The 23,575-nt window shown below is 41.6% G+C and overlaps 1 protein-coding gene across 4 annotated transcripts in view; it reads right to left on the reverse strand.

The window, feature by feature from the left end:
- Window positions 1–23,575, reverse strand: part of LOC105484107 (adiponectin receptor 2) — a 105,172-nt gene that overhangs the window by 73,260 nt on the left and 8,337 nt on the right. Inside the window, exon 2 of one of the 4 annotated variants that reach the window (XM_071072372.1) lies at window positions 6,806–6,972. The exons of 2 other annotated variants lie outside the window; for them this stretch is intronic. The gene's annotated coding sequence lies outside the window, so the exon portion shown is untranslated. Of the gene's footprint in view, window positions 1–6,805; window positions 6,973–16,334; window positions 16,773–23,575 lie in introns of those variants that run through there. One more of the 4 variants, XM_011745359.3, reaches the window with a different exon arrangement.

Genomic DNA, 23,575 nt, shown 5'->3' on the forward strand with positions numbered 1-23,575 from the left:
CCTCTCTTTCCACTCAAATGCTTATCAACTTAGGACAGGAAAAACTTCCAAGTCTTCCAACCATTCCTATCACAGTAGGCTAGGCAGATGATCAACAAGTTCACTCATCTCGACTTAACACTAATTTTATTTCTTACTTTACAGTAGCAAAGCTCATGTTTGAGTGTTTATACCCAAAGTCAGAATATCACCTTAACTTCTATTGCCTGCTTATTAAAGTTTACTTAAGTTTTTCTTGCTGAATTTGGTCAGGGATCAATTAAAGCATTTTCGCCACATATTCTCTACCACGAAAAATATTCTAACCATCTCTTGGCAAAAAATCAAATAAGTTTTCCAGTAATGCTGCCTAGTTGGATATAGCGTGTGGTAAAATCACACAAGCAAATGATTATAACATGAAAAAGACTGGATGAAAAATTGCTAAGGTTTTAAAGAAAATTAACCTTTAGGAAATAAAGACTGAAAATAAATACTGAGTAAATAAATACTGAAAATATTTCAGGTGCAGTACTGTATTTGCGAAACCAGATGCATCTCCTAGATGCATCACACATAAGTGCTGAAAGTGTGAAGTGTGAAGAAAAAAGTTTTAAAGCAGGAAACTTCCTAAACTTGAAATTTCATATGCTTTCTGCAATGCAGTTCTAATATAGTTCTAAATGCATTCTTTTTTATTCACTATCCTTTTAGTCAGGAATGTTAGGAATACCATATTACAAACAATCGAAGGTTAAATCCAAACATTAACATCTCTTATGTAATGACTAACAGCAATACTACTACTAATCTCTCCTGTGCCAGACTGAAACAGTTCCAGTTTCTGGTCATATTAATAACTACAAACATTCTCAAAGGTTTGTCCTTAAGTATCACAAATCCAAAAGATGATATAAAAGGCAATAAACCCATCTTCAATTTCATCCCATTTTTATAATAGACAAATGCCTGTATGTATCATCAGAATTACACTGTTCTCAGAGACCACCACATTCAGCAATGCTAAGTGCACACAGTAAAGTCTTCAAAGCCTAAAGAACAATTTTCCTCATCTTTATGTGTCCGCAGTTGGATCCTTCCAGTGGGTTCGTGGTCTTGCTGACTTCAAGAATGAAGCGCAGACCTTCGCGGTGTTACAGCTCTTAAAGGTGGCGTGGACCCAAAGAGTGAGCAGCAACAAGATTTACTGTGAAGAGTAAAAGAATAAAGCTTCCACAGTGTGGAAGGAGACCCCACGAGGTTGCCGCTGCTGGCTGGGGTGGCCAGCTTTTATTCCCTCATTTGTCCCCCTCCATGTCCTGCTGATTGGTCCATTTAACAGAGTGCTAATAGGTCCACTTTACAGAGTGCTGATTGGTCCGTTTTACAGGGTGCTGACAGGTCCATTTTATAAACCTCTAGCTGGCCACAGAGCCCTGATTGGTGCATTTTTAGAGTGCTGACTGGCGCATTTTACAATCCTCTCCTAAGACAGAAAAGTTCTCCAAGTCCCCACCCAACCCAGAAGTCCAGCTGGCTTCACCTCTCAATTCCCTCTCTAAACAGGACACCCCAACTGCTGCTGGGAATTGGACGACGCCCACTCTAGCTACTTCCTGCTGGATAGGGGCAAAGAAGGGGCCCTGCAGTGGTAGTGTCCTCCAAAGGGGAATTCTCTAGGCCAGCCAAAGCGACAACGGTCTGGCTTTTAAAGCCACGATAACTCGGGGTTGGGGGATGGGGGGAACAAAACAAAACCACCGGTGGTTTTTTCTTTCAGATGGGAAACACACAGGCATCAACAGGCTCACCCTTGAAACGCATCCTAAGCCACTGGGACCAATTTGACCTGCAAACCCTGAAAAAGAGGTGGCTCATTTTTTTCTGCACTACGGCCTGGCCCCAATATTCTCTCTCTGATGGGGAAAAATGGCCACCTGAGGGAAGTATAAATTACAATACTATCCTGCAGCTTGACCTTTTCTGTAAGAAGGAAGACAAATGGAGTGAAATACCTTATGTCCAAGCTTTCTTTTCATTGAAGGATAATCCACGACTATGCAAAGCTTGCAATGTTGTGGAGGAGGACCTCTGAGCTTACCTCCATATCCCAGCCTTCCTATAACTCCACTTCCTATTAATGATAAGCCTCCTCTAATCTCCCCCCTCCCCAGAAGGAAACAAGCAAAGAAATCTCCAAAGGACCACAAAAACTCCCAGGCTATTGGTTACGTCCCCTTCAAGCTGTAGGGGGAGGGGAATTTGGCCCAACCCAGGTACATGTCCCCTTCTCTCTCTCTGATTTAAAGCAGATGACGGTAGACCTGGGGAAGTTTTCAGATGATCCTGATAGGTACATAGATGTCCTACAGGGTCTAGGGAAAACCTTCGACCTCACTTGGAGAGATGTCATGCTATTGTTAGATCAAACCCTGGCCTTTAATGAAAAGAATGCAGCTTTAGCTGCAGCCCGAGAGTTTGCAGATACCTGGTATCTTAGTCAAGTAAATGACAGAATGACAGTCGAAGAAAGGGACAAATTCCCTACTGGTCAGCAAGCCATCCTCAGTATGGATCCCCACCAGGTTCTCGACTCAGATCATGGAGACTGGAGTCGCAACCATCTGTTGACCTGTGTTCTGGAAGGACTAAGGATAATTAGGAAAAAGCCCACGAATTACTCAACGATGTCCACCACAACTCAGGGAAAGGAAGAAAATCCTACCGCCTTCCTCAAGCAGCTAAGGGAAGCCTTAAGAAAATATACTACCCTGTTACCCGACTCACTCGAGGGTCAACTGATCCTAAAAGATAAGTTTATTACCCAGTCAGCCGCAGATATCAGGAGAAAGCTCCAAAATCTAGCCCTGGTCCCTGAACAAAATTTGGAGGCATTATTAAACCTGGCAACCTTGGTGTTCTATAGTAGGGACCAAGAGGAACAGACTGAAAGGAAAAGCGAGATAAGAGAAAGGCCACAGCCTTAGTCATGGCCCTCAAACAGACCTTGGTGGTTCAGAAAGGACAGAAAATGGAGCAGGCCAATCATCTGGTAGGGCTGGTTATCAGTTTGGTTTGCAAGGACACTTTAAAATAACGATTGTCCAATGAGAAACAAGCTACCCCCTCGCCCATGTCCACTATGCTAAGGCAATCACTGGAAGGCACACTGCCCCAGAGGACAAAGGTTCTCTGGGCCAGAAGCCCCCAACCAGATGATCCAACAACAGGACTGAGGGTGCCCGGGGCAAGCGTCAGTTCATGTCATCACCCTCACTGAACCGCAGGTACGTTTAACCATTGAGGGCCAGGAAATTGACTTCCTCCTGGACACTGGCACGGCTTTCTCGGTGTTAAACTCCTATCCCAGACGGCTGTCCTCAAGGTCCATTACCATCCAAGGCTCAGTGTTAATCTCCTGTCCCGGACAGCTGTCCTCAAGGTCCATTACCATCCGAGGGATCCCAGGACAGCCTGTAACCAGGTATTTCTCCCACCTCCTCAGTGGTAATTGGGAGACTCTGCTCTTTTCATATGCCTTTCTTATTATGCTGAAAGTTCCATACCCTTATTAAGGAGGGACGTATTAGCCAAAGCTGGAGCTATCATCTGCATGAATATGGGGACAAATTACCCATTTGTTGTCCCCTACTTGAGGAGGGAATCAACCCTGAAGTCTGGGCATTGGAAGGACAATTTGGAAGGGCAAAAAATGCCCGCCCTCTCCAAATAAGGCTAAAAGACCCCACCATTTTTCCTTATCAAAGGCAATATCCCTTAAGACCTGAAGTTCATAAAGGATTACATCATATTGTTAGATATCTAAAAGCTCAAGGTTTAGTAAGAAAATGCAGCAGTCCCTGCAACACCCCAATTCTAGGAGTACAAAAACCGGTCAGTGGAGACTAGTGCAAGATCTTAAGACTTATCAATGAGGCAGTAATTCCTCTATACCCAGTTGTACCCAACCCCTATATCCTGCTCTCTCAAATACCAGAGGAAGCAGAATGGTTCACAGTTCTGGACCTCAAGGATGCCTTCTTCTGTATTCCCCTGCACTCTGACTCCCCTGCAGTTTCTCTTTGCCTTTGAGGATCCCACAGACCACACGTCCCAACTTACGTGAACGGTCTTGCCCCAAGGGTTCAGAGATAGCCCTCATCTGTTTGGTCAGGCACTGGCCCAAGATCTAGGCCACTTCTCAAGCCCAGGCACTCTGGTCCTTCAATATGTGGATGATTTACTTTTGGCTACCAGTTCAGAAGCCTCATGCCAGCAAGCTACTGTAGATCTCTTGAACTTTCTAGCTAATCAAGGGTATAAGGCATCTAAATCAAAGGCCCAGCTCTGCCTATGACAAGTCAAGTATCTAGGCCTAATCTTAGCCAGAGGAACCAGGGCCCTCAGCAAGGAACGAATACAGCCTGTGCTGGCTTATCCTCACCCTAAGACACTAAAACAGTTGCGGGGATTCCTTGGAATCACCGGCTTTCGCCAACTATGGATCCCCAGATACAGCGAGATAGCCAGGCCCCTCTATACTCTAATCAAGGAGACCCAGAGGGCAAATACTCATCTAGTAGAATGGGAACCAGAGGCAGAAACAGCCTTCAAAACCTTAAAGTAGGCCCTAGTATAAGCTCCAGCCTTAAGCCTTCCCACAGGACAAAACTTCTCTTTATACGTCTCAGAGAGAGCAGGAATAGTTCTTGGAGTCCTTACTCCAACTCGTGGGACCACCTCACAACCAGTGGCAAAAGGCTGGCCTGTTTACAGGTAGTTGCGGTGGTGGCCATCTTAGTATCAGAGGCTATCAAAATAATACTAGGAAAGGATCTCACTGTCTGGACTACTCATGATGTAAATGGCAAACTAGGTGCCAAAGGAAGTTTATGGCTATCAGAAAACTGCCTGCTTAGATACCAGGCACTACTCCTCGAGGGACCGGTGCTTCAAATATGCACGTGTGTGGCCCTCAACCCTGCCACTTTTCTCCCAGAGGATGGGGAACTAACCAAGCATGACTGCCAACAAATTATAGTCCAGACTTATGCCGCCCGAGAGGATCTCTTAGAAGTCCCCTTAACTAATCCTGACTTTAACCTATATACCGATGGAAGTTCATTTGTAGAGAATGAGATACAAGGGGCAGGTTATGCCATAGTTAGTGATGTAACAGTACTTAAAAGTAAGCCTCTTCCCCACAGGGACCAGCGGCCAGACAGCAGAACTAGTGGCACTTACCCAAGTCTTAGAACTGGGAAAGGGAAAAAGAAGAAAATGTGTACACAGATAACAAGTATGCTTATCAAATCCTACATGCCCATGCTGCAACATGGAAAGAAAGGGGGTTCCTAACCTCTGGGGGAACCCCATTAAATACCACAAGGAAATCACGGAGTTATTGCATGCAGTGCAAAAACCCAAGGAGGTGGCAGTCTTACACTGCTGAAGCCATCAAGAAGGGAAAGGAGAGGGGAGAACAGCAGCACAAGCAGCTGGCAGAGGCAAGGAAAGACCAGCAGAGAGGAGAGAGAAAGAGAAAGAGGAACAGACAAAGAGGGAGTCAGAAAGAGAGAAACGGAGAGAGGAAGAGACAGACAAAGAAGTCAGAAAGACAGAAAAAGAAAGAGGAGAAAGAGAGAGAGAGAGAGAGAGGAAGAGACAAAGAGACAAAAAGAGAGATAGCAGTAGTAAAGAAAAAACAGTATACCCTATTCCTTTAAAAGCCAGGGTAAATTTCTGTCCACCCAGCCAAGGCATATTCTTCTTATGTGGAACTTCGACCTATATCTGCCTCCCCACCAACTGGACAGGCACCTGCACCTTAGTCTTCCTAACTCCCAACATTAACATTGCCCCAGGAAATCAGACTCTATCAGTGCCTTTCAAAGCTCAAGTCCGTCAGCGCAGAGCCATACAACTAATACCCCTATTTATAGGGTTAGGAATGGTCACTGCTACAGGAATTGGAATAGCAGGTTTATCTACTTCATTATCCTACTACCACAACTCTCAAACGATTTCTCAGACAGTTTGCAAGAAATAACAAAATCTATCCTTACTCTACAATCCCAGATAGACTCTTTGGCAGCACTGACTCTCCAAAACTGCCAAGGCCTAGACTTCCTCACTGCTGAGAAAGGAGGACTACGCACCTTCTTAGGGGAAGAGTGTTGCTTTTACACTAACCAGTGAGGGATAGTACGAGACGCCACCTGGCCTTTACAGGAAAAGGCTTCTGAAATCAGACGCCTTTCAAACTCTTATATCAACCTCTGGAGCTGGGTGACATGGCTTCTCCCCTTTCTAGGTCCCATAACAGTCATCTTGCTATTACTCGCCATCGGGCCCTGTATTTTTAACCTCCTTGTCAACTTTGTTTCCTCCAGAATCGATGCCATCAAGCTGCAGATGGTCTTACAAATGGAACCCCAAATGAGTTCAACTAACGACTTCTACTGAGGACCCCTGGACCGACCCACAGACCCTTTGGCTGACCTACAGAGTTTCCCTCATGGCTACAAGGTCAACCAACTCTTTGTCAAGACTCCACAGCTGAATGGCTTTCCTCTCTTGTCAAACCTTGGCTCAGCCTGGAAGTACAGGAAAAGAGGAAGCTGGTTCCAGGCAAACCAATGCTCCCAACTCTGAAGAGTCGGGGGTTGTTAGGGAGCCCTTTCCCAGAAAGCCTGACACCCGTGTCTTTAGTCCGGCAGCCCTGCTAGTTGCTTTTAACTGGCCAACAGGTGCCCAGTGTTTAGCCCCTGAATTCTAAGGAAAAATAGGACAGAATAGCAAGCGAAAGGGGTCCAATGGTACTCACCACTTGGCGATAGTCCCATCTGGGTCGCCAACATGTGTCCAGAGTTGATTCCTTCCTGTGGGTTCGTGGTCTCGCTGACTTCAAGAATGAAGCCGCAGACCTTCGCGGTGAGTGTTACAGCTCTTAAAGGTGGCATGGACCCAAAGAGTGAGCAGCAGCAAGATTTACTGTGAAGAAAGAACAAAGCTTCCACAGCGTGGCAGGGGACCCAACTGGCTTGCAGCTGCTGGCTGGGGTGGCCAGTTTTTATTCCCTTATTTGTGCCCGCCCATGTCCTGCTGATTGGTCCATTTTACAGAGTGCTGATTGGTCCATTTTACAAACCTCTAGCTAGCCACAGAGCACTGATTGGTGCTTTTTTACAGAATGCTGATTGGCGCATTTTACAATCCTTTCATTTACACCATGTTTTAGAAACAACCACAGAAAACTGTGTGAGAACACAATCTTCTGGGCAGGATGAACAGAAATACTATCAAGGATACAGCTTAAAAGACAGAAGAGAGTTGTACTGGGCCAACCAATCAGGTTTGGCTGGGAAATGGTAAATCATCTGACAGTATATACAAAGAAAAATACTTAAGCCAGTAACAGACATTCTTGTAGGCCAAAATGTATTCAAATGAAAACAAGATTCCTCTTTTTAATCATACTACTCAAGCACTTTCTACTTTAAAATATTTATATTTAATATAAATATTGAATATTAATTTTACCATCTAAAAATTTTCAATTCTGCTTTTCTACAACTATATCCTCTTATCTGTTGAATGATCTCTACTTGTCTCTACTTACATCTATTATTGTACATTTTATCATAAAATCCAAATGCACTTCTATATTTCAAATTCAGAGAAATTAAAATAAGGCACACAGTCATACAAATTTCGAACCCATTCAAATTCAGAGATAATCTTTTGTTGTTTTAGATTATTATTTCCCCAGAAAGTTAGAGGAGAACAAATTAAATTCCATCTGACTACTTATTAAGGAATTTCTACATGCTAGACAGACCACCAATCAATTGTAATCTATACACTAGCACCAAACTGGAGAAAATGAAACTTTAAAAAAATTCTCATTTAAGCACTTAAAATAATTAGGAATAAATCCAATAAAAGATGTCCAACATGTCCTACACTGAAAACTACAAAACACTGCTGAGAGAAACTAAAGAACCTTAAAAAATAATAACATACACCATTTTCAAGGACCGGAAGACTCAATATTTTTAAAATGGCAATTCTCTCCCAAATCATCTATATACTTAATACAATGCCAACTGAAATTCCAGCAGGCTTTTTGATAGAAACTGACACTATTAATACCAAAATTTATGGAAATGCAAAGAATCTAGAGTAACCAAAATTTACCATAAAGCCACAGTAATCAAATGTAGTACTGGCATAAGCATAGATACACAGGGCCAGGTGTGGTGGCTCACACATGTAATCCAGCACTTTGGGAGGTGCAGGCAGGTGGATCACCTGAGGTCAGGAGTTCGAGACCAGCCTGGCCAACATGGTGAAACCCCCATCTCTACTAAAAATATGAAAATTAGCTGGGCATGGTAGTGCATGCCTGTAATCCCAGCTACTCATGAGGCTGAGGCAGGAGAATCGCTTGAACCTGGGAGGCGGACGCTGCAGTGACCCAAGATCATGCCATTGCCCTCCAACCTGGGTGACAGAGCAAGACTCTGTCTCAAAAAAAAAAATAGTATAGGTATACAGATCAATGCAATAATAAAAAGACCTACTCATTTATGAAAAACTGATTTTCAACAAAGGTCAAAGTAATTAAATGAGGAAAGGATAGTCTTTTTACCAAATGGTGCTTGAACAACTGGATATTCATATGGGAGAGGAGAACTTGAACTTTTACCTCACATCATACACAAAAATTAACTTGAAATAGATCATAGGCTTAAATATAGTATCTAAAACTGTAAGGCTTCCAAAATAAACACAGGTGAAAATCTTTACAACCTTGGTGTAGCTAAATACTTCTTAAGACACAAAAAGCATTAACCATAAGTAAAAAGTGATAAACTAGACTCAACAAAATTAAAAAACATCTGCTCTTCCAAAGACTGTTAAGAAAATGAAAGGCAAGCCACAGAACAAAAGAATACAGTCATCTCTCGGTATCCTTTCCTTGGGGGACTGGTTTCAAGAACCCCTCTCTACCCTCCTAATCCACCCAAAACTGAACACCAAAATCTGAGGATGCTCAAGTCCCTTATTAAAAAAAAAAAAAAAATCATATTTGCATATAACCTATGCACATCTTCCTTACACTTTAAATCAATCTCTAGATTATTCAGAATACCTAATATGATTAAATGCTATATAAACAGCTGTTATACTGTACTTTTTATTTGTATTATTTTTATTCTCATATTGTTTTTTAACCAAACATTTTCTACCTTAGATTTGTTAAATCCATGGATGTGGAACCCTCAGAAAAGGAGGGCTGACTGTATATTCAAAATTCACACGGCTGACAAAGTACTTGTATCCACAACATATAAAGAACTTGTAACTCAATAATTTTTAAAAACGTTATTTTCAAAATGAATTAAGAATCAGACACCTCATCTAATAAAAGGATATACAAATTGCTAATAAACACATGAAAAAGTGTTCAACATCATTTGCTATCAGAAAAATGCAAGTGGCCGGGCGCGGTGGCTCAAGCCTGTAATCCCAGCACTTTGGGAGGCCGAGACGGGTGGATCACGAGGTCAGGAGATCGAGACCATCCTGGTGAACATGGTGAAACCCCGTCTCTACTAAAAAATACAAAAAACTAGCCGGGCGAGGTGGCGGCGCCTGTAGTCCCAGCTACTCGGGAGGCTGAGGCAGGAGAATGGCGTGAACCCGGGAGGCGGAGCTTGCAGTGAGCTGAGATCCGGCCACTGCAACTCCAGCCCGGGAGACAGAGCGAGACTCCGTCTCAAAAAAAAAAAAAAAAAAAAAAAAGAAAAATGCAAGTAAGGCGAGGCATGGTGGCTGACACCTATAATCCCAGCACTTTGGGAGACTGAGACAGGAGGATCACTTGAGCCCCAGATTTAAAGACCAGCCTGGGCACATAGCAAGATCTCGTCTCTACATAAAAGTTGTTACAAAATAAAATTAGCTGGGTTTGGTGGCGTGCACCTATAGGCCCAGCTACTTGGGAGGCTGGGGTGGAAGGATTCCTTGAGCCTGGGAAGTCAAGGCTGCAGTGAGCCAGGATCACATCAACCTGGGCAACAGACAGACCCTGTCTCAAAACAAAAAGCAAAGCATTCAAAAAGAAAAATGTAAATAAAAACCACAATAAGATATCAATTCACACTAAAAAAAAAAAAAAAAAGTTAAAATTAAAAACACAGCATATAACATAGATGAGATTACAGGAAGATAAAATGGCACAATCAGTTTGAAAAACTGTTTAACTTACTAAGAAACTGCAAAATATACACCATATGACTCAGCTATTCTACTCCTATTTGCTCAAGAGAAATAAAAACTTAAGTCCACAAAAAGACTTGTACATCAATGTTCATTGCCACTTTAATCATAATAGCCAAATAACTGGAAACCCAAATATCAGGTCAACGAAGAAACAAATTGTGGTGTAGCCATACCACAGTGAATACTACTCAGCAATAAAAGGCAACAAACTACTGGAACACAAAGCAACATGGAAGACTCTCAAAAACATGCGGAGTGAAAGCAGCCAGACATTAAAGAATATGTACAGTATGATTCCATTTACACACACAAAAAAAATTTTTTCGAGACCAAGTCTCACTCTGTCACTAGGCTGGACTGCAGTGGTATGATCCTGGCCCACCGCAGCCTCAAACTCCTGGCTCAAGAGATCCTCCCACCTCAGCCTCTCAAAGTGATGGGAATATGGGCATGAGCCACCTTGCCCAGCCCACTTACATGAAATTCTAAGAGACAAAACGAAGGTATGCAAATCAGTGGTTTCCTTGAACAGAGGAGGGGAGGGGTGTGATGCACTGACTGTGAGGGACACAAGGAAGGTTTTGGAGATAACAGAAATTCCATTACCTTGATTAGGATGATGGTTATCTGGGTATGTACATTATCAAAAGTTATCTAACTGCACCCTTAAAACAAGTATATTTCGTTGTTTAAATTATACTTCAATAAAGTTGATTTTAAATCCTAATAAAACAACAATAAAGTTTATTTACAAGCCTAGATCACACAAAATTTTGAGAAACTATTATTCGAGTCATATTATTTGTCTTTTGGCCAAGTAATAGTAGCCTCCTAAACAGTCTTCCTTCAATGAACACTCCCTAGTCTTTACTCCCTCAAAGTAAACACGGACTAATTCATAACCATTCTGGTTTCTCCAACCAAAAGCCCTTCTTGTTACCTACTTCAAAAGCGTATTATTATTGCCTATTACCATAAAAATGTATTAATAGAAGTTACCATGTTACCATGTGCCAGATAAGGTGAGCTTTTATAAATATTCTCATTTAACTTTAAAACTCTGCCTGTTACGGCCGGGCGCGGTGGCTCAAGCCTGTAATCCCAGCACTTTGGGAGGCCGAGATGGGCGGATCACGAGGTCGGGAGATCGAGACCATCCTGGCTAACACGGTGAAACGCCGTCTCTACTAAAAAAATACAAAAAACTAGCCGGGCGAGGTGGCGGGCGCCTGTAGTCCCAGCTACTCGGGAGGCTGAGGCAGGAGAATGGCGTGAACCCGGGAGGCGGAGCTTGCAGTGAGCTGAGATCCGGCCACTGCACTCCAGCCTGGGCGACAGAGCGAGACTCCATCTCAAAAAAAAAAAAAAAAAAAAAACAACTCTGCCTGTTACATAGGTAGCATTATCTCTATTTACCAATGAGAAGATTGAGGTTTTGTAAAACTTTCTGGATAATCTCCCTAAGGTTACACAATGTACAAAACAGAGAAGCAAGAAATGGCCTATTATACAACACTGCCTCCCACAAAAGTAAGTAGTTCCCTTCTTCCTACACCATGATGTTCTCTCTCTGAAGGAGAAGGTGAACTGTTACTTTACTACTGAAGACAACTTTCAACAAAGCCCAGTAGTTCACCCTTCACTTATCATATCAAACAATCCTTAAGAATAGGGTCCCGTTTTACAGATAAAGAAACTGAGGTTCATGGAGATAATGCAATTCATCAAAACACAAACTTAAGTGGAAGACCCTGAATTCAAATCGTTATCTCTCTGACTTCAAAGTCCATGCTTTTACCACCATCTTACAGGACTTCAGTAAAGGCAGAAACAATGCATTATAGCCACTGGTAGTGGTCAAAGCTAAAAACACAATGTCTTTAAAGAAGGAAAGTCTTTCTACAGCTCTTTTACAGCCATATTACAATGGTTATCCTCATTTCCCAAGATCTATAATAATGACTGAGTATTGTTTTTGAAACAAAGATTAGTACCCAGAAGTGTTTTGGATTTGGAATTGTTTCAGATTTTGGAATACTTGTATATACATAATAAAATATAATGGGGATATAACCCAAGTCTAAACACAAAATGCATTTTGTTTCATAGCCTGCAGGTAAATTTATACAATGTTTTGTAATTGTGTGCATGAAACAAAGTTCTGACTGCAACTTGTCACTGGAAGTCAGGTGTGGAATTTTCCACTTGCAGCGTCAAAAAGTTTCAGGTTTGGGAGCATTTCAGATTTCAGATTTTTGGATCAGAGATGCTCAATCTGTACATAAAAATGCTAATATAAGGAACAACAGTTCTAAATATTATAGCCAGGGAAATCCTGAAAAATCTAGGATTATATATTTTGTGCCAAAACATATCAAATATGTAAAGACTTCCTTCCATAAATCATCTGTACTATAATACCACATAACCCACTGTTTAAACTACTTCAAAAGTAAAATCTGTTCAGATAAAACATGTGGCCTGTACAGTTAACCTTTCAGGCAAAATCAAAACCCTGCTTTCAAGTGATAAAGCACCTTTCTCCCATTATTAAATAGCAATCATTCCAGGCTCTATCTCATCTCACATATTACCCTCCAGAACACAAGTCTGTTTTGTTTTTTTGTTTGTTTGTTTTTTGCTTTATAATGCTGCAGACAGAAAATTCAAGGAAGTGGTTAGTTATCTTTCTCAATATTACAAGTCTAAGAAATCTAAAAATAAACTTCTATCTACAATCTTTCTCAATATTGCCCAATTCCACTAAATCATAAGGCCTTCTTCTGACCACCAGTATGAGAAAGAAAAGGAATAAAAAGAAAAACTTAGAACATACATCTGAAGGCCTCCGCAGCAACACGCCTTAGACTACAAGTGTAATAAAAACTCTCTTAAGAGGAAAGAAAAAGAGTCTTCACACTTAAACTAAGTGATTTACAGTGTTTTATATCACACACCTCAGAAAGTTAAGACAACTTTAACGACACACATCCCCTAAAGTCAAAATTAAAAGTCTCAAATGTTAGAATATATATGTGATAATAGCTGGATGACCAAACACATGTAAGTATGCTCAAGTTTTAAAACAAGATATCAATCAATCAACCATCTGCTTCTCTAGTTTCCAAGGTCTGTAGCCAGCAATGCAAAAAACCAGCAATCTGTTTCCTCATTAATGTATATCCTCAAACTGTCTGCAATCCAATTTCTTTTTTAAGTGAAAGCAAGTTTATTAGAGAAGAAACTGCAATCTAATTTCTATTTAAATAGTGAGAGAAATGACATTTGAGTGAGACCTACAAAATACACTCTGTATCTACTCTTCTAGGTTCTATTTCTGGATCAAGTAATCCACCAAACATAGCACAGAGGTCACAAACTTGAATATATGAAGCAGCCTAGTGAAGGACAAAAAGACTGTAATTGTGCTTAACAAGAAACCATGAACTGCTTTTAAAAATTACAATTCAAAAACTCAAAACACTCTGTTAACATTAATATGGTTATTGGGTATGTATATAATAAAATTAAATTTGATCCCTACCTCACATCACACACCGAAAAAAAAAAAATTTCCAGATAGAATCGAGACCCAAATATTTAAAAAAAGAAAAAAAAGAAAAAAAAAAAAAACTTCTAAAACTTAAAAAAAAAAAAAAATTGGTGGGGACACAGTGGTTCACATCTGTAATCCCAGCACTTTGGGAGGCTGAGGCAGGAGGATCATTTGAGGCCAGGAGTTTGAGACCAGCCTGGGCAACATAGTGAGATCCTGTCTTCACAAAATTAAATTAAATTAATCATGTGTGGTAGCACATGCCTCTAGTCTTAGCTACTAGAGAGGCTGAGGTGGTAGGATTACTTGAGCCCTGTCTCTAACAAAAAAACAAACAAATCTATTCCATACTCCAAGGTTATTAAGATTCTCCTATTTATTTATTTATTTATTTATGAGACAGAGTCTTGCTCTGTCACCCAGGCTGGAGTGCAGTGGCTCAATCACGGCTCACTGCAGCCTTGACCAAGCGATCCTCCCACCTCAGTCCCCGGCAAGCACTACCACACTTGGCTAATTTTTAAATTTTTTTGTAGAGACAGGTCTCGCTCAGTTGCCCAGGCTGGTCTCAAACCCTTGGGCTCAAGCAAACTTCCTATCTCTGCCTCCCAAAGTACTGAGATTACAGCCATGAGCCACCACACCCAGCCGAATTTCTTTTAAATTGTTTTTTTTGTTTAATTGTGTACTGAAAAAAATTAAAGCAACGCAACACACATACCACTCCAGTGGCAACTATTATATATTTTCAGACCCTTCTATATGCATATATAGATTACATATACCATATACATATGTGCCCGCAAAAATTTTGCACCATAAGATACACTGTGCATGTTTTCTCTGCAACATACTTTTTAAAAAACTTAATTAGTATATAGTAGGCATTTTCATGTCACAATGTATAGCTCTAGCTTATTCTCTTAATGTCTACAAAAAAAATTCTAAGTCTGGATACATATAATAACATATTTTTAACATTTAGATTGTTTTAACTTTTTTCACTAGTCAAGCAGTGTCAGAGAGCATCTTTGTACACCAATTTGAGACTTTATGTAAGAGTTCCTAAGAGTTTTTAATAAACATTTTAAAGACAATTCACGGCCGGGCGCGGTGGCTCAAGCCTGTAATCCCAGCACTTTGGGAGGCCGAGACGGGCGGATCACGAGGTCAGGAGATCGAGACCATCCTGGCTAACCCAGTGAAACCCCGTCTCTACTAAAAAATACAAAAAACTAGCCGGGCGAGGCGGCGGGCGCCTGTAGTCCCAGCTACTCGGGAGGCTGAGGCAGGAGAATGGCGTGAACCCGGGAGGCGGAGCTTGCAGTGAGCTGAGATCCGGCCACTGCACTCCAGCCTGGGCGACAGACCGAGACTCCGTCTCCAAAAAAAAAAAAAAAAAAAAAAAAAAAGACAATTCACAAGAAGGCTTACTAACCCAGGAAGTTTTGAATAGCAGCGTAGGAGCCAAGGGAAAACTTCTCCTTTGCTCTTTAATGGTTCACTTAAAAACCAACTCACAAAAGAGAAATCAACTGAAGAAATGGAGTAACAAATCTATTAATGTGCATGAGAAAAACAAGAGTGATCACCCTAGATTTCTTTTTTTTTTTTTTTTTTTTTTTTTTTTTTGAGACGGAGTCTCGCTGTGTCTCCCAGGCTGGAGTGCAGTGGCGCGATCTCGGCTCACTGCAAGCTCCGCCTCCCGGGTTCACGCCATTCTCCTGCCTCAGCCTCCCGAGTAGCTGGGACTACAGGCGCCCACAACCGCGCCCGGCTAATTTTTTGTATTTTTAGTAGAGACGGGGTTTCACCGTGGTCTCGATCTCCTGACCTTGTGATCCGGCCGCCTCGGCCTCCCAAAGCGCTGGGATTACAGGCGTGAGCCACCGCGCCCGGCCCACCCTAGATTTCTTAAATAAAACACAAACAAGAAAATAGTGATATATTTTATAATAATCATTTATATTTAACAAAACAAACCATATAAAAAGTTAAGAGATAAGTCACACAGACTGAGAAAAGACAGTTGCAATTCACTTAGCAAACATAATCAGAGTATGTAATGAACTTAAAACTTTCTAAAATCAATTTAGAAAGACCACCCAAATGGCTGTGGAAGGAAAAGAACAGTCAATTCAAGAAACAAACACTTGAACAGACATCTAACATTTGAAAACATACTCAACCCCATAATCAAAATAAAAATTAAGACAATGTGGTACCATTTCACACTCATCTGATTTGTAAACATAAAAAATCTGACAATGCCATGAATCATAACAATCGGAAGATAGCAAATCTAGTGCTAAAATATGCAAAGTGACAGCAAATTTGACAATATCCAATACAGATAAAAAAATTCCCATAACCTCCAAAATCTTCAGCCCAATAATTGCACTTCTGGGTAATTCACCAGAGAGCTTCATTTCAAACTTAATAACCACATACATACACACAGAAATAAAAATTTCACAAAACATTTTATCCTTATTGTTTGCAATACAACCTGATACTTTTCTATTCTAATTCCTAAACTGATTTCACAATCCATTAGGGAGTCACGACATGCAGAGTTTTTTTCGTTTGTTCATTTGTTTTTTAAAATGGAGTTTCGCTCGTCACCCAAACTGGAGTGCAATGGCGCCATCTCGGTTCACTACAACCTCTGCCTCGCAGGTTCAAGTGATTCTCCTGCCTCAGCCTTCTGAGTACCTGGGATTTCAGGCACCCGCCACCCCGCCCAGCTAATGTTTGTATTTTTAGTAGAGATAGAGTTTCACCATGTTGGCCAGGTTGGTCTCAAACTCCTGACGTCAGGTGATCCATCCACGTCAGCCTCCCAAAGTGCTGATATTACAGGCTCAAGCCACCATGCCCGGCCACAACATGCAGTTTTTAAAACTTGCCAAAAATCTTAAATGTAAGCACAATGATTCCTAATAAGGAATGTTCAATGTAACATTGTTTTTAATACATGAAAACCTGGAAACAATCTAAATGCCTATCAACATGAGAATAAATAAATTTAATCTGGTTATATTCATACAATAGAAAATAATTTTACAGCAGATAAAAGTAATGACTATTAGAGTGGGTCATATGAAACTGTCATTTTTGTAGGTCAAAAATGGTAACGTATCAGCAGTTTCATATAAATCAAAAAAATTTAATGAAAGACAAATTATAGAATAGGCAGAATATATCATTTACATCAAATCTGAAAATATGCAAAGCAATACTATGATTTGTTTGTGAATATATACCTGTGCAGTAATTATATAAAAACATGCATTAAAAATGATTAGGCCGGCCGGGCACGGTGGCTCAAGCCTGTAATCCCAGCACTTTGGGAGGCCGAGACGGGCGGATCAAGAGGTCAGGAGATCGAGACCATCCTGGCTAACACGGTGAAACCCCGTCTCTACTAAAAAAAATACAGAAAACTAGCCGGGCGCGGTGGCGGGCGCCTGTAGTCCCAACTACTCGGGAGGCTGAGGCAGGAGAATGGCGTGAACCCGGGAGGCGGAGCTTGCAGTGAGCTGAGATCTGGCCACTGCACTCCAGCCTGGGCGGCAGAGCGAGACTCCGTCTCAAAAAAAAAAAAAAAAAAAATGATTAGGCCAGGAGTGGTGGCTCACACCCGTAATCCCAGCACTTTTGGGAGGCCAAGGTGGATGGACTGCTTGAGCACAGGAGACCAGCCTGGGCAACAGGCGAAACCCAACCTCTACAAAAAATACAAACATTAGCCGGGCACACTGGTGTACGCCTCTATTCCCAGCTACTTGGAAGGTTGAAGTGGGAGGACTGCTTGAGCAAAGGAGATGGGCTGCAGTGAGCCATGATCATTCCCCTGTACTCTAGCCCGGGTGACAGTGTGAGACCCTGTCTCGAAAAAAAAAAAAAAAAATGATCAACACCATACTCAGAATAACAGTTAACTTCTGGGAAGAAAGTAAACTGTAATCCAAGAAGTTGCTTCAACTGTACATATTTTCCTCAAAAAAATGAGAAATATGGGAACATGCTAAGATGTGCTACCGCTGTATGGTTAATGTAAGAATGTTAATTATATTGGTCTCTGTAGTCTCATGTATGTTTGAAATATTTTAAGAAAAAAAAACCTATATTGGCCAAATAAAACACACATCTGCAGCCTAAATTCAAATCAACCCCTAAAACATATTTCATTGGCTTGAAATCTTAATGTTTAGCCCTCACTTTTTTTTTAATCTAGGGCCACTAACAACAACAAAACAGCTTTTGTACAATGTCCAGTTTAAACAGTTTCTTAAAATCTGTCAAGAGAGGATTTCACCCCTGAAAAATGGGTCTTGTTCCTCCTTTTAGTTTAGTGCTATGTATTTTACCATATTTCCATTTTTACCCTCGCTGCCAAGCAAATTCAAACCCAATTTTTATTCTTAGTCATTGAATTATGCTGTCACTTGGGAAAAGAATATATGCTTTGTCCTTTCCCTGATTTCTTCTTTTTACACATATTTTATTACACTTCCAGATCTTTTAAGTTACCAGAAATTCTTTCTGGAAGAAATAGGATAAAATAAATTTCAAGAAAATAAAGTCAACCTTCTGTTCCATTCTGCTGAAGTTTTCATAATGTAACCCCTACCACAAAGACATCCTCCTTAACCAAAGGAATGGATATATGGATACAACTAAGCATACATGTTCACTAAACTTCATTTCAAAACATACAAGATTAAAGTGAATATGCTGCCAATGAAAAATACTTAGCTGGCCGGGCGCGGTGGCTCAAGCCTGTAATCCCAGCACTTTGGGAGGCCGAGGCGGGCGGATCACAAGGTCAGGAGATCGAGACCACAGTGAAACCCCGTCTCTACTAAAAATACAAAAAATTAGCCGGGCGCGGTGGCGGGCGCCTGTAGTCCCAGCTACTCAGGAGGCTGAGGCAGGAGAATGGCGGGAACCCGGGAGGCGGAGCTTGCAGTGAGCCGAGATCGCGCCACTGCACTCCAGCCTGGGCAACAGCGTGAGACTCCGTCTCAAAAAAAAAAAAAAAAAAAGAAAAAAAGAAAAATACTTAGCTGATATACTAACAACAAACATCCAAAAGAAAGGCCTAAATGGCCAAAGTGTAATAAGCTAACTAATTTTGCCCCTTTTAAGACCATATGCTTTGTATGTTTTGTTTTCCAGTACATACTGTGGAAATAAGAATATTCTTATATTCAATAAATCCAGTAATAATGTGTAATATGATCAGTTATAAAGAAAATACCATTTTGTTGTAGTCTTCCATTAAAAAAACTTAAAAGTGTCCTTTTCTGCAGGTTTTTTCCCCACGCCTGAAGATAACCTGGCAATTCTCAGAATTTAGCTTCCCTTTTCCTTCTGTCTGGACACTTGTCTAATTAAGCCAATCTATAATATCATTAGCCAACATATATCCCCTTCTAACACATGGTATACTCCGATCCAGAAAAGTCAAAACCAGAAGTAATGTTAAACAAATCCCCTTTTTAATAAATTCCTCAACTTCCAACTTCTAAATACCACATGTACTTATAAAATAGGCTAATTGGCCTATTTCAAAAAAAAAAAAAAATAGGCTAATTATTTCCTAACAGGTCCTAAGATATCAATTCATCCACTGATTTTAGAGATGAAAGATAAGAGACAACATACACCAAAGTGACAATTTCATACTGCAGTTTTTCTTTTCCTTTAAGATGGAGTTTTGCTCTTGTTGCCCAGGCTGGAATGCAATGGTGCAATCTCGGTTCACCGCAACCTCTGCCTCCTGGGTTCAAGTGATTCCCCTGCCTCAGTCTCCCAAGTAGCTGGGATTACAGGCACCAGCCACCATGCCTGGCTAATTATTACTTTTTTTTTTTTTTTGAGACGGAGTCTCGCTCTATCACCCGGGCTGGAGTGCAGTGGCCGGATCTCAGCTCAATGCAAGCTCCGCCTCCTGGGTTCACGCCATTCTCCTGCCTCAGCCTCCCGAGTAGCTGGGACTACAGGCACCTGCCACCTCGCCCGGCTAGTTTTTTGTATTTTTTAGTAGAGACGGGGTTTCACTGTGTTAGCCAGGATGGTCTCGATCTCCTGACCTCCTGATCCGCCCGTCTCGGCCTCCCAAAGTGCTGGGATTACAGGCTTGAGCCACCGCGCCCGGCCTATTTTTTATTTTTTATTGTTTTGGTATTTCAGCAGAGACGGGGATTTCGCCATGTTGGCCAGGCTGGTCTCGAACTCCTGACCTCAGGTGATCTGCCCACCTTGGTGTCCCAAAGTGCTGGGATTACAGGCCTGGGCCACTGCGCCCAGTATACACTGCAGTTTTTCAAGTTTATATTTCACAATTTGAAAAGATTATTTTTAACAAAATTAAAGCACTTCACTCAGCAGTAACCCCAACAGAACATGAACCAATTTAGGTTTTTTTGGTTTTTTTTTTTTTTTTTTTTTTTGAGACGGAGTCTTGCTCTGTCGCCCAGGCTGGAGTGCAGTGGCCGGATCTCAGCTCACTGCAAGCTCCGCCTCCCGGGTTCACGCCATTCTCCTGCCTCAGCCTCCCGAGTAGCTGGGACTACAGGCGCCCGCCACCTCGCCCGGCTGTATTTTTGTATCTTTTTTAGTAGAGACGGGGTTTCACCGTGTTAGCCAGGATGGTCTCGATCTCCTGACCTCGTGATCCGCCCGTCTCGGCCTCCCAAAGTGCTGGGATTACAGGCTTGAGCCACCACGCCCGGCCCCAATTTAGGTTTTTAAAAGACCATTTACTCACCACCTGCTATATACCAGACCCGCCAGTAGATACGAAGAAAGTTACACATTCCTTACCCTCAAGAAATATATAGTCTATTAGGCAGGCACCCAGATTCTTTTTGACCAGTGACAGCAAAACCATATGCTTTCAAGAGCCAGAGAACGTAAATAGGTGGAGCAGCTCCACCTAAGGGAGGACCAGGAACAGAATGCATGCTCCACCTGAAGTAACTGTAAATCAACATTAACAGAATGCTATTGAAACAAAGCACATCTCCCAGTTAGATAGAATATACTGCAAATGCTTAACCTCCTATCAGATAAAAGAATTTTTTTTTTAAGTTTGTAATGACACAGAGAAGCTTGACCCCACCCCCATTTCTGGTGAGAATTTACATCGTTGTGACCTTTCTGGATGGCAGTCTGATAATATACATCAAAACGAAAAACATGTTCTCTTCAACTATTACAAAATTACTAAAGAGGAATCAGCTTGCAATAAATATACATAAAATGTATGGACAATCTACAATCCATTTATATAATCTAAATATCTATCAATAAAAGCAGTATTAAGTCATAGCATAACCATTTAATAGTACACTAGAGAACTACTAAAAAGAAGAGAGTAGATGCAGATGTAAAGTAAGCCACAAACATTAATTTTAAAAACACACACACAGGGCCTGGCATAGCGCCTCATGCCTATAATCCCAGCATTTTGAGAAGTCAAGGCAAGGAGGATCACTTGAGTCCAGGAGTTCAAGGCCAGCCTGGGCAACATGGCAAAATCTCATCTCTATTAAAAATGCAAAAATTGGCCGGCCGCGGTGGCTCAAGCCTGTAGTCCCAGCACTTTGGGAGGCCGAGACGGGCGGATCACGAGGTCGGGAGATCTAGACCATCCTGGCTAACACGGTGAAACCCCGTCTCTACTAAAAAAAATACAAAAAACTAGCCGGGCGAGGTGGCGGGCGCCTGTAGTCCCAGCTACTCGGGAGGCTGAGGCAGGAGAATGGCGTAGACCCGGGAGGCGGAGCTTGCAGTGAGCTGAGATCCGGTCACTGCACTCCAGCCTGGGCCACAAAAAAAAAAAAAAAAAAAAAAAGCAAAAATTAGCCTGGCGTGCATCTATAGTCCCAGCTACGTGGGAGTCTGAGGCGGGAGGAGGACTGCTTGAGTTCGAGAGTGCAGTGAGCCATGATTATGCCATGGCACTCCAGCATGGGTGACAGAGCAACACCCTGTCTCAGAAATGAAATAAAATACACATACACACACACACACAAAATCAGTCAAGACAGCATCACCTGCTGAGCTCCCAAATGCTGTTTCTGGTCACATCCAGAAGTACAACTCCACAATTCCACACCACAGCTGAGATGGGTTTGCAAGTGTCAGCAGTACGGGTTCTCTGAGAACTACTCACTGTAGATCCAGTCTACAGCCAACATGTCCTGCAGAAACTAGCTGCCCGGTAACAAACAGCAGTTACAGAATCTAATATAAAGTGGTGCCACTGGTTGACATTAAAGGGTTTCTACAGCAGTACTATATGCACTACAAATCCAATATGGAGATTATCAAATTAAAACCAATAAACCTGGCAAAGAATTGACAGAGCTGGTGATATTTATGGCACAGATTGGTCACTGTTACCCAGAACATCTAAGTAACTTTCCTCAAGAGCTAAAAGTTCTGCTTTCCTACAATTATACTGTCTTGAATCAAGATCATCTAATAATATTTAGCAAAGCTTTGATCTTGCTGAGAAGTATCACATCTATCCACCAAGTTCGCTAAAGCTCTTCTTTGAACTTCCAAGTTGCCATAATAAGCTTTCGAGACTTTACATACTCATGTTGTGACTGATAGCAAGAATATAACTGTAAAACACAAGAATAAAGTGGACACAGTACTGCAGAATTTCATATACACTGTGTTAAAAGACAGCAATGTAACTGCAGCCAAGTTATCTTTGGATGTGATGAGTGAACTCTACAAGAAACATCTGGACTGATGCCAAAACTGTCAATGTCATCACAACTGCATGTTTCAAGATATTGGTTGTCACTGTGACATTCTTCCTAGGGTAAGATGAAGAGGAGAAACAAATAGGACAGACTCAGAATCTGAGAATAAATGACAAGAGACCTACTAGTGCAGTATGTCACTGGAAAGAGTGGCTCCAAACACAAAACACTGAAAAGGTTATGAAAAGTGCCCGAGAAACAAAAGAACAAAAAACTCAAGGTGTTTAAGTTTTAAGCTATTAGTTTTATTCATGATCCTCAAAGTTTTACCAAAACACTCCTGAAGCACACAGCTAGAAATCTCTAAGCAGAGGTTTGAAGTAACATGATGCTCATAAATCTTATCTCCAGATTGGTAGGAATTCATAAGCCTTCTAACTTCTATGCCTTAGGCCAAAAGTTTCTGCTGCTGCACCACAGAGAAGTAACAGAAGTCACTGTTTGCTAAACATGCATTTCATCATCTGTTAGTCCCAGAGATCACTTAGTTATTGCTCATGACTGTGACCAACCATTACGTTATGGACAAGAACTTTGGGGAAGACATGACAGTCCAAATCAGCGCTATAAGAGGTAATATAGCTCAATGTCCCCTAGCCATGATAGAAAAACTTCCTCAAGACTCAAGACCTGTCCCAGTATAAAATACACAAGGATAAGAATATGATGCTGTCTACTACAACTGCGATTCAGCTCTTCCAAATCCTCAGATGATGCAGAAAAAATTCCAGGGTAAGCTGACAAAGGCCCCAATAAAATCAAGAGTGCACGAACATGGCCAGGCACAATGGCTCCTGCCTGTTAAATCCAGCTATTCAAGAAGCTGAGGGAGGAGGATCGCTTGAGGCCAGGAGTTCAAGACCAGCCTGGACAACATGGCAAAAACCTGTTTCTACAAAAAATACAAACATTAGCCAGGCATGCTGGTGCATGCCTGTAATCCCAGCTAGTTGGGAAG

The sequence above is a fragment of the Macaca nemestrina genome, chromosome 10, assembly GCF_043159975.1.
Source record: "Macaca nemestrina isolate mMacNem1 chromosome 10, mMacNem.hap1, whole genome shotgun sequence".
NCBI classification, from domain to species: Eukaryota; Metazoa; Chordata; class Mammalia; order Primates; family Cercopithecidae; genus Macaca; species Macaca nemestrina.